General features: G+C 42.3%; 1 protein-coding gene across 2 annotated transcripts in view; it reads right to left on the bottom strand.

Annotated features, from left to right (window-relative positions):
- Positions 1-11,195, bottom strand: part of WFDC1 (WAP four-disulfide core domain 1) — a 139,739-nt gene that overhangs the window by 104,181 nt on the left and 24,363 nt on the right. For both annotated transcript variants that reach the window (XM_064459664.1, XM_064459665.1), the window contains exon 5: positions 4,489-4,567. The gene's annotated coding sequence lies outside the window, so the exon portion shown is untranslated. The remainder of the gene's footprint in view (positions 1-4,488; positions 4,568-11,195) is intronic.

Here is an 11,195-nt window from a genome sequence, read left to right as displayed (position 1 = left end):
ACCAGGCAAAATCCAACCACAATCTGGACCACGACCCAGATCTCTCCAGGGTCCTATGCGTGCTGCTGCCACCTGCATTTCTCTAGGAGCATCTGTATTTCTTTACAGTTATTCCATCTTCTTAGGAAAAACAATTGCACACTGCCACAATACCCAGCACAATCTACTTCTGTCCCTCTGGTCTGGCAGAGCCAAAGACAGCGCTTGCTCCCTGATGACTGATCCCGGCTAGAACGCGTGCCCTGATGCAGAATAGTCACGTCTTTAAAAAGACATTTCTGCCCACTGACACACTCTCTGGAAATACAAACAATTAGGTAGTGCAACTGTTTGCTTTTTCTAATTAACAGTTTTCTTTCTAGTTCAGGAGTTAGTTCAGCATGGTCCCACAGAAAATTAGCCCTGCCACATTGCTCTAAACATGTAGATAGCTGGAAAAATATCAGAGCTTTTACTGCCCAAGTACTTATAACAGCTTCATGTCCAAAAGGTTCTGTGATGTAGGTGGGGTTGTGGACGTAACAGGCATCCAAATTCACAGCAATCCAACCCTTGACTCAGTCAAGCATTTAACCTTGAGTAAGTTCTTCCAAAACACAATGTAAGAATGTTCTGAAACACGGTGGTAAAACAAATGAACAAACAAACAAACAATCGTGAGTGTTTAACAGTGAAGTAAGTGCTTGTACTTTCAGCAGAATCAGGACCGTAACATATATTTCTGTTTCTAACTTAATCTCTTCCTATAGCTGGGTCTGGGCTGCACCAGCTTTCACAGAAAATGTCCTTCATGATTCATTGTGTTACTAGGGAGGGAAAAACATGTTGAGAGGAACATTTAGTTCCTGTGTAACCCAACTGAGTAACAAATTCAGAACAAGCAGTTACAATTAGCAGTTATTGTTGTTGCCAAGATCATATCATTTCATAACCAGACTTAATTAAAAGAGCAATTTAGGTGCCTGGCATCCAGCTTCTCTTAGTTCAAAGCCTTTTCACTGAATCTGAATCCTAGAAGCAGCAGAGGAACAGCACCCATTATGCAGGGGAAACCGTGTGGTTCAGCCCTCGCCAATGCTTTATATCTCTTTTTAATCTCCCATTGCTACGCTGATATAGCAACAACTCTACCGTATAACAAAGGGACCCACAAACATCTCCCTCCCCACCCCCCAACTGCTTTGTTTGGGGAAGTCGATAGATATCCTGCTCTGCAAACCAGCTAGGGACACCAGACAGAGAGTGACAGAATCCCATGGAAATGCAGTACAGGACCCTTCCAATTACTGGTCTGACTTGGAACAGAGATACAGTGAACGGGTTTTGATCACGGACTAAATGCGAATTTTCTATGATGCCAAAATAGTACTGGGGGGCTAAGACCTTTGCTTTGACCTACCTCCTATTTCCTCAGGGGTTCAGCAAATTGTTTCAAATTCTCACTGCAGCCCTGGTACCTCCCAGCTGTTCTCCAGCTGTTTCTCCTCTTTGACATTCATCAGTTCCTCTGGCATCACATCAGATGGACGTATTATTATTTTAGTAATGAACTCCCATCAGTTTCATAGGTTCAGTATTTCATTATTTCAACCTGCTGTTAGATCTCCTGCAATCTGCTTTTCATCTGTCTTTGGCAATCTGAAGTTTGCATCCAGCCACTAGTATTCATAATACAATTAAAGTTACCAGGTTTATTATTTAAGTCACATAAATTCATTGGAGGGAATAGTACATTATTTTAGGAGTAAATTGCAAAAGAATTCACTAAGTGTACTGCATATCCTATGCATAAATTACAGCAGAACTACTTAAAGCTTCTATTGGTCAATATTTTTATTTCGAACATACCCAAACAGTATTTTGCACTTATTTTGAACAATTAAGCACATCTGCTGATAAAAATTCCACTCTGCACGCCTCCTCTGATTTTATTCCTAATGAAAGCTGGTTTTATCCCCCTTTTTGGTCCAGAAAATTCTTTTAATACATTGCAGTGATCTATAAATAATGATGAAAACCTAGAAGGTCAAGGAAATTAAAAGTACGGCACATTCCCTGAAGGAGGGTTAGAAAGTTTTTACTTCTACAAGTAATAAATTATTAGCCACATGTTAAAGTTAAAACCGGTAAAAGGCTGATATAATACTCCAGTTTCCTAAATGGAGTCTTGTTTCTGCAAAATAAAAAGCTAGATATTCTAGCATATTTTACTGAAGGTATTAAATTCCTTCCTGTGAACTACGTCTGTGAAGCATATGTCTAAAAGGGAAGGGTTGTAGAAGACACTTTCGGTGCTTCTCTTCCGAAAGTTATAGTCTATCACCAGTAATAAGTACCATAACTAAGTAATAAAACCTAATCATCCCGAAACAACACTTAAAGTTTTTAAATCTTAAATGCAAAGGTCTACTGCTTCATACCCGGCAATTTTGTTTAAGAAAAAAATCCTTTAGGATTTAACGTATTAGCATAGAACTCTATACATGCATATAATAAATCCATAATATCTTCCAAAATTTCCTGCTTGCCAGTTCTAGCGTTCAGCCAAATGTTAGTCAGCTAGACACTAACTACGAGTCAACAGGTTTTACCTCAGCTTCTTCACAACGATCTCTTTGCATCACCTTTCAAGAAACTCTGACTATTCTTGGTAAGAACAAATGGAGTGGTACAGAATCTTTCTTCCGCCTAAAGCTAAAGTAGATGAGGTACAATTTACATTGACCTTGCAGGGCAATGAAGCCCTTGCAGTGCCTCGGTGAGAATCCAATGATGTTTCACTTAATTTCAGACCAACAGCACGATCATTTGCTGATGTTCCACCGTTTGCTTTACCTCCGCACCCAGGTGTATGTCACTTCCCGCACAGACACAGCACTGACCGAGAACCTTCCTAGTTCTACAGCTTCTTTTGGTTTTGCCTGCCCACGCTGGAACCCCACATCAGGAGTTGTTCATTTGCTATACGAAAAACCATCTCGTTAAAGAATTTTAATAAGAAAATTCATAACCTTAAAGGTACAGTGAGACAAATACTAAAGACAATCGGATCGCACTCATGAACAGAGAATGCTAATAAAACAAAAGAAATGGGTTTATGTCCTTCAATCAACAGGTCTTGTACTGTCCTTTAAGTGTCTTACACTGTCTTTTAGGAAAAGATCTGTTAAAATTTTCCAATTAAAATTTCACTTGCAAATCACTATTCTTGAAATCTCTTCACCAGAACAACAAAGCAGGTAACAATCACAAAACTTTATGCCTTGAGGATCTACTTCTCCAAATTACATAAGTTTTCATTAGTCTGATGTTTTACTTTTTTTCTAGCTATCCTGAAGCTTTCCTAACTGCCCAGTTTCACACCAAATTGCTTAGAGCTGTTCTACCTCTGAGAGACTTTGATATAAGAAATTCACAAAAATTATCTCAGCTCAAAGACGACAGACTCCAGGAAATTCCAAAGCTTCAGAGAGACGAAAAAGCTATAAGCCACTCATGATTAAAGGAAAAACCATTATTACACAGTTCAGCCAAGATACATCAATAGACTCACACAACACAATTACTATGCTTTTTTACAGGATATTTTTAGGAAAGAGAAGGTGAATCACATAGGTTGAAACCAGCCCTATCTGTAACTCCAAGTCCGATACACAGGTTCATACCTTGAATGGTGCCTGCAGTCAGTAGGATTTAGTACATCCATTTCCAGAATTGATAAAGATAATGCTGTCAGCTCATTAAGGTGTAAGTATGCATGCTTAAACAAATTAAACTAATTTGTACTGATACAAAGATACCTAAGGGAAATCAAGGTCAAAGGTTTGTGCCATAAGTGATTCAGAGGTTGCGAATTGTTCTAACAAAATTTAAAACTGCATTTTGTCTACGAAATTTTGCATTTCTGAATAAAACTGTAATCAAGGGTCCATTCCTCAGAGATATTACACAAGTGGCATTAAAAAAAAAAAAAAGAAAAAACAAAGAAAGACAAACCCAAAACCACAGAAATGCATTTCAGAAGCAAGAATATTTGAGGGAACACTACACAGATAAATCATTTTCAAATTATCTCCCAAAGGAGCAAAACGTGTCAGCAGTACAGGATAATAGGTTTGCTGGTCCTTAATCACTGTTGAAATAACAGCAAATCAAAGGCCTGTTTTTGCAGGTTGTCAGATAATTCCTGTGAGCCGCTAAGTGCCTCTGGCTTTGCGGAAGTCTAGAGAGTTTGAATCACCCTGCATGCCAAAATCTCGGAGAAGTGCAACTAAATATTACAATAAGGTAGTCAAATTTTATACCTGCCTATACTTTATTTCACTGAAGTAACACAGATTCTGACTGGGTTTAGAAGACTTCTGTGTTTCACACTGCCTGCTTCTGTATCTCAGCTTGGGATAACAAAGGGAAAAAGAAAACCAGAGCAGCCTAGGTGTGGTGTAAATCAGTATCACTCTTAAAATCCATAGACTTAATCCAACTTACACAGCTGAGAATAAGGCTGTAAACACTTCCACATTGCTGCAATATGTTCACTGTCGTTCTCCTCTTTCATCAAATGATTCTGAAATGTAAAAAAAAGTCAATCAGACAGCTGAAGAGAAAGAACAACCTTCCTTTTACCACCAACCACGATCACCATTTCAGGCCTCACAAGTTTTGTTCGACTGTGACCCCTGCAACCTGTCGACAAGAATTGCAAACCCAGACACAAACACAAGCCTTTATTTCCAGTCTTATCTATACTCCTACCACTGCATGCTGTGGTTCTATATATACGCTGATCTTCCTAAAAACACAGACTGTGTACTCTCTGAAACAGCTACACCGAACGCTCCCGAACACCAACGTTTCCAAAAGGGAGGGAATTTCATAAGACCTTCAAAGATTTCCACGGTGGCTGATTCTGGGTGGGAAACTGGAAAAGGGATGCATCCTGTTTCCAACAGAGAAGAGGGCCCAGCAAGGGGTCTCTAATAGCAGGGAATATCCCAAGCCATAAACCACTATTAGACAGTCATTCTGTTCCTGTGCATGGGAGAGAATACTCTCCAATTTTAACTACAAGGAGGTGCTGAACCTGCTCCTTAAGGGCACGCTTATTTGAGAGAAAAGCTGGCATAGTCATAGCTGTTTGCTTGTTCAACTCCGGCTTAAAAGCAGCACTGAGGACTGCCAATATTTATGTGATTCTCTCATTTTACTCAGAGAGCAAGAGCAACCAGCCAAAATGTCTTGGAGCACCCTGAACGTAACAAGACAGCAATAGCACTCATTTCTCCTAACTGCTTTTCTGTTGAATAATCAAGCTTCTATTAGTTTTGGAACTTTTCCTCTTCCAAGATGCGTTGGGTAAGTCAAGTGGCTTCTAAGCTGAAGACTGCACAGAGCTTAACCCTGCCAGAATGTACGCATGGGAACTGTCCCAAGGAACTGTATTTGCATGACCTGATTTCATGAGATAGCAGTAAGGCAGGTCTAGAGGAACAATAACTAATGGAGGTTTTTCCTCAGGAAACCTGTGGGTTTGCCCATAAGAAATTACTCCAATTTCCACAGCTTGCTGGTTGCCACAGAAAGAGCATCCTCTTCATTCTTTCCCTTCCTGCTTTTTGTGCTACACGGGGGCAAGACATTTCTTATTCATAGGCTTTAGGAGGATCAGCAAATACGCTGTGCCACGGCAGACACTATTCAAGCTAACATCTCCCCGGCCGCGACCTGCACTTGCACATCTGAGGAGTGAAGCGTATCTTTGTAACATTGCACTGGCCTCCCTCCCAAGACAGTCACTCGGTGTACTTTAACTGACTGAAGAAAATTATTGAAGAGGCATCTTATCAACATATGTGCCACATGTCCAGATGAGTGTAAAACCATATCTGCAGGAACACCACTGTGGTGTTGAGCCAATATTAAGACATCAGCCTTCAGATTTTCTCCCACTCTTCCAGTCCACAAGGACGTGAAGCACACACAGACCGATGATGTCCTTACTCTTCAGGGCCTCCGTTCCAGCTCTGTTCCAGCCAGATCTGAGCCTAAGACTAGGGGCCAAACAGGACCCCCACAGTCAAGTCATTGTGCCGGTCCCCTTCTTATTCAACACCTCAGTTTTGTTACTGCCTTCTGAGACAAACACTTTGTATTATCACAAGGCAGCTTTAATATATGCTTCTAATGCTGTTACACAAATTATAACACTAAGTTGAAAAAAGGAAAATGCTCCAGTGATTCAGCCCTTTTTGCCTCTGAGACCTTCAGTCTCTTCAACATATGAACTACCAAATCAGAGTTCACTTAACCTGACACCAGCGGCTCACAGAGATGTCTCCAGCCGACGAAACCCCGTAGCAGACCGTGAGCACCCTGCCTCTGAATCGTGCTTTCCATACCAAAACATCAGTTCATCATACAAACACAATTCAGCATGATTAAGTCTCTCCCCCCATCCAAAACTTTCTGATAGTTAAGACTCCACCTCAAAACCACTTTGTAAAGGCTCTGCATTGAATCTTGATCTGCCCTGGATGGTCTCCCAGAGGTCCCCACACCTTCTGTCCGACAGCCATCTAGTGGTACCTGCACTACTTAGCAAGGTAAAGGAGCAGCTCAGTGCTCAGATGGATGGGTCCCGTCCTGTTAGAACCAGAAGCTGTTCTGGGAGGACAGAATATATACTCTATACGTAGGTCACTTTATTTATTTGCCATTACTCTATTAAAAAAATGACTATGTATAATACATCAGACACATCACCACAATGCTGTTTGTGGCTGTCAACATTTTATGGTTGCCAACCGTACTCTCTGATGCACTGTGCCTCTGAGGTGAGATAACGGGTAACAGGGCTAGCACAGCTTCTTCCTTCAAACATTGGTGCAAGACCTCCCTCCTTCCTGCAGCCAGGCCTCACCGCCTCTCTAGGGGGAAGCTACGCACAGGGTATTCCTGCTTTCTTCCTGCACTGCTGCCCAACAGGTGATTGCTCCAGGACTTACACAAGGTATACAAGTGGTTTAACCACAGACACAGGCACTGAAGGTACCACTCCAGCCTCTCTGAAAGACTTGCCGAAAGGCTTTCATTATGAAACACACATGGCAGTGACTCTTACAGCTGCCTTTAACTGCTGCATACTCCTCCCCCTCTTATCCCTGCCCTGCTTTCAAGCATGCATCTTGTGCAACTCCATTAAAAGCCATCAGATTCCTTCTGCAGGCTAAGCTCCTTGCTGCAGTAATTTCCAGTTGACTCAAAGGACTTCCTGCCTGCTGTAACAAATACAACCTGAGCTTTTCTAGTTTCTTCCTCGGTTATCAATTGCATCCTTTTGTATTCCAAATGCTCAGATTTACACCACCTGCCCAGAATCACCTAGAGATCTTTGTCATGCTTTTGTCTTCACATATCCCCTTCTGTAATCTCCTTTTACTTGAGCTTTGGTCTGCATTGTCCCCAGCATTAACAATGACAGCTAGATCTACAAGATACTTCACATGACCAAGTAACAGAAACCCATGTAATGCTGAGCACATTTCTAAGCTCAGCAGACCATTGCACTCATTCCTAACTATAGACATCATTCACTAGTTTTGAGACTTTACAGGTGCTACATTGCCTTGGGTTCCAAGAACTGTGAAATTAACAGTAAAATATCTTGGGTAGCTTAGCATGAAGGCAAGAAGATTGCAAATTAATGTTAAGTTCTACTCAGGTTTACCCAGAGGGCAGGAATGTATTCTAGTGCTATGGGAAACAAAAAAGGAAAAAGAAGGTTTAAAAAGTCGGCATGAGTATTCAGAGTCAGGTATGATTATTCCATATATTACAAGAGCAATGCAAAGAAAACCAGCTACCTCCAGTGTTTGCCTTTAGCTGTATATGTAGGGGATAACTCATAGGAGATGTATTGACAGAGCGCAGGAGAACACTTCATTGCCAAAAAGCATGATTTGACCCCAGAACACAGTCGCTAGGCAAGCTACTACCTGAGTGGCATTAGGCAGATTGCTCAGCCCAGGGTTCCTACTAGAAAAAAGTGTTATAAAAAGGATTTGAAGGAACACAAGTTCTGGTCAGCTACAAATATAAAGGTATTGGCAGATATCAGCATACTGGACTTCAAGCTTGCTTTTCCTCTACCTTCAATACATTCAAGCCCTAACTTAACTAACCCCCTCAGCTTATCTCAGCAGGGACAGCTTGTAGAAAAACCATGTGTAATGTTTTCCTCCAGCACTCAGAAGGGATACATAAAACCCTAAACCAATAAATAATGCAAGAGAAACTAGTTCTGACTTTAAAGATTGACAGAGACACCCCCCACCCCGCCTTATTTCCTCCAACCTGAATTCTCTACAGAAAATACTTTTCCTTCTGTCTGCCAGCACACTGCCCATCCAGCCTCCCCAGGTGTCCAAACTTTCTGTACTGTTCCTAGCAATTTATAATGATCCCCAGCTGGCCCTCATCCCCCAGCCTGATTAATTAACACAGATGTTTCTTCACTTGCTGTGGCTCTACGTCCTTTTGTAAAGTCCTGCAAGCAACCAAATGGAAGAAGAGAAGGAGAAAAGCTATAGCTGGAACTCATCAAACATATATCTTTCTGTAGGAGAAAATATTTTAGGGAGGAAAAATGACACAGTAACTTTCTCAGGACAAAGTGCAGCAAAAGAACGCTGTGTTATGCACTCTCTGAGAAATTAACTTTCAGCTTTTTTGCACCTATTAAAAAAGGCAGCGGGTTTTGTCACAGACTTTATACCGGCTCCTTTCACAGTTCAGAGGCATCAATCACAGAGAGGTCTCAGGACCGGCCCTCCTCCACGGTGAATTCACACTGAAAGCAGCAAATAGACTTGATCGCTGATGTGTACCTTTCCAGAATGGAAGCTCCGACTAATAGCTCAAAAGCTACCTGGGAGATCCTAGTGAAACAAATTACTTTGATTTTTTAATGCATCAGAGCAAGTGGACCAACTTACAGGAGTATTAAAAATCAGGCTAGTATTTTGTCATTTACAACTGCAAATACAGCGTGCACAAGAATACCGAAAAGCAAAACTAATTACTCCCTATCCCTCTGAAACCTGATAAGGTGGGTGGGAAGAAAATGTAAAATGAATTGATCTTTAGACCTCAGCCTTTTCTCTGCAGATAAACACAAGTAAACCAGATTAAAAAATCTAACCGCAAAACCAAAAAAGAATTCAAGTTAGTAACTGTTGTGGTTTAACCCCAGCTGGCAACCAGGCCCCACACAGCTCCTCACTCACTCCCCCCTGATGGGGACGGGGGAGAGACCTGGAAGGGTAAAAGTGGGAAAAACTCGTGGGCTGAGATAAAGACAGTTTAACAGGGAAAGCAAAAGCCGCGCACACAAGCCAAGCAAACCAAGGAATCCATTCCCTCCTCCCCACGGGCAGGGGGTGCTCAGCCATCCCCAGGGCAGCAGGGCTCCATCACGCCTAACGGTGACTTGGGAAGGGAAACGCCATCACTCCAAACGTCCCCCCTTCCTCCTCCTCCCCCAGCTGTATGTGCTGAGCCTGACGCCGTGTGGTGTGGGGCATCCCTGGGTCAGTTGGGGTCACTGTCCCGGCCGTGTCCCCTCCCAACCCCTGGTGCCCCCCAGCCCCTCGCCGGTGGGGTGGGGTGAGGGGCAGAAATGCCTTGACTCTGTGCAAGCCCGGCTCAGCAGGGACTGAAACAGCCCTGGGTTATCAGTGCTGTTTCCAGCACAAACCCAAACCACAGCCCCATAGAGGCTACTGTGAAGAAAATTAACTCTATCCCAGCCAAAACCAGCACAGTAGTGTAACAGCAATGGGAAAACAGGGAATACTGAAAATGTACATCTTTACATTGGCAAAAGATTAAATGCCATGTTTAAAAGATTTAATTTCCATCATCACATCTTTATATTACATTAAATTTACTTAATCCACAATTGCCATATTTCTGACAATGGCTTGGTTTTACTAAGTAGTGATATCCAATGCTATTTGAAGTACAGCATAAAATTCTTAAAACGATTATTCTTGAACACAGTGGTTATCACCGTACCATGCTACAGCGACAAGCACCTACAAGTGTGATCCCGTTGAAGTGGAAGCCCAAAACCATGACTTTGATCACCCAGTCTGGCCTACAGACTTTGCCTTCACATTAAGCCACTGAAATGACTGGAGAGAAGTCTAACACAGGTTTAGGCATCACTAATTGCCTGTAGGTCCATCAACATTGTATCGTCGATGCAAAAGGTAAAGGAGGGAGAGTGATATATTATACACATTTTCCACGTGTCTTAGTGGTTCCACATTTTTATGTAACGCTCTTATTTTCAGCCACCTATTTTTAAAACGTCTCGGAAGGATGTGCTAGTAAGTGAGGCAGTGGGAAGATCTGAAGGAGGCAAATTAAAAGAGAAAAATGAAGCACAGTGGACAAGGTTAGGGAGGCAAATCCGTGCACAGGGAACTGGGCTAGAACATGTACCATGCAGGAGAGCTGTCTCACTGCCATAAAAGCACATTTTGAAATGTGGCTTTAATTGTAGTCCTAAAGCTTGTCATCACCAGGCCTCACCTATTTTCACTGTCCTACTGACTTGCCTGTGAAGCACTGGGAAGCCTGCATTTTGTGCACCGTGCTCCCAACGATAAAAACAGGGCCACTTCCCCTTCCACACGATGGCAGTAAATAGGCAGGAAGGTTAATAGTAGAAGCGGTCTATTCATTAGTACTATTTAACAGTAGATTCTCCCTACGTCAAGAACAGCGCAAAGTCATTAATTACGTTATTGACAACATGTGCAGATTCAAACCCTGGGAGAGCACCACACAAGATTTTCACAAATTCCCGCTGAAACCCAAGCCTGACACCTGACTTAAAGTTACAAAGCTCAGTACTGACCCAATTCTCTACCCCTCTGCTCCTTACACATTAATGTACTGGAAAGGCCCCTCGGCTGTGTGAGATCACATTCTAAGCGTGAAGCAGCACAGCAGGTCCATGGAGAGTAGCTGAAAGTGTACGTCTCGGCCTGAGACATGTGGCTGTTGGCCTGGTAGTTTTTAAACTTGCTTAAAGTTACCTTTTTGCCAGCTTGTATGATTGCTGCTGTGGAACCCGGAGTCTCAGGAAGACTTGAATATGCAGAAAATGAGCAGAAAGTGGCAGATTA

The sequence above is a fragment of the Phalacrocorax carbo genome, chromosome 8 (genome assembly GCF_963921805.1).
Source record: "Phalacrocorax carbo chromosome 8, bPhaCar2.1, whole genome shotgun sequence".
Taxonomy (NCBI): domain Eukaryota; kingdom Metazoa; phylum Chordata; class Aves; order Suliformes; family Phalacrocoracidae; genus Phalacrocorax; species Phalacrocorax carbo.
The sequence above is the reverse complement of the archived record's forward strand: the minus strand, read 5'-3'. Positions and strand labels throughout refer to the sequence as shown.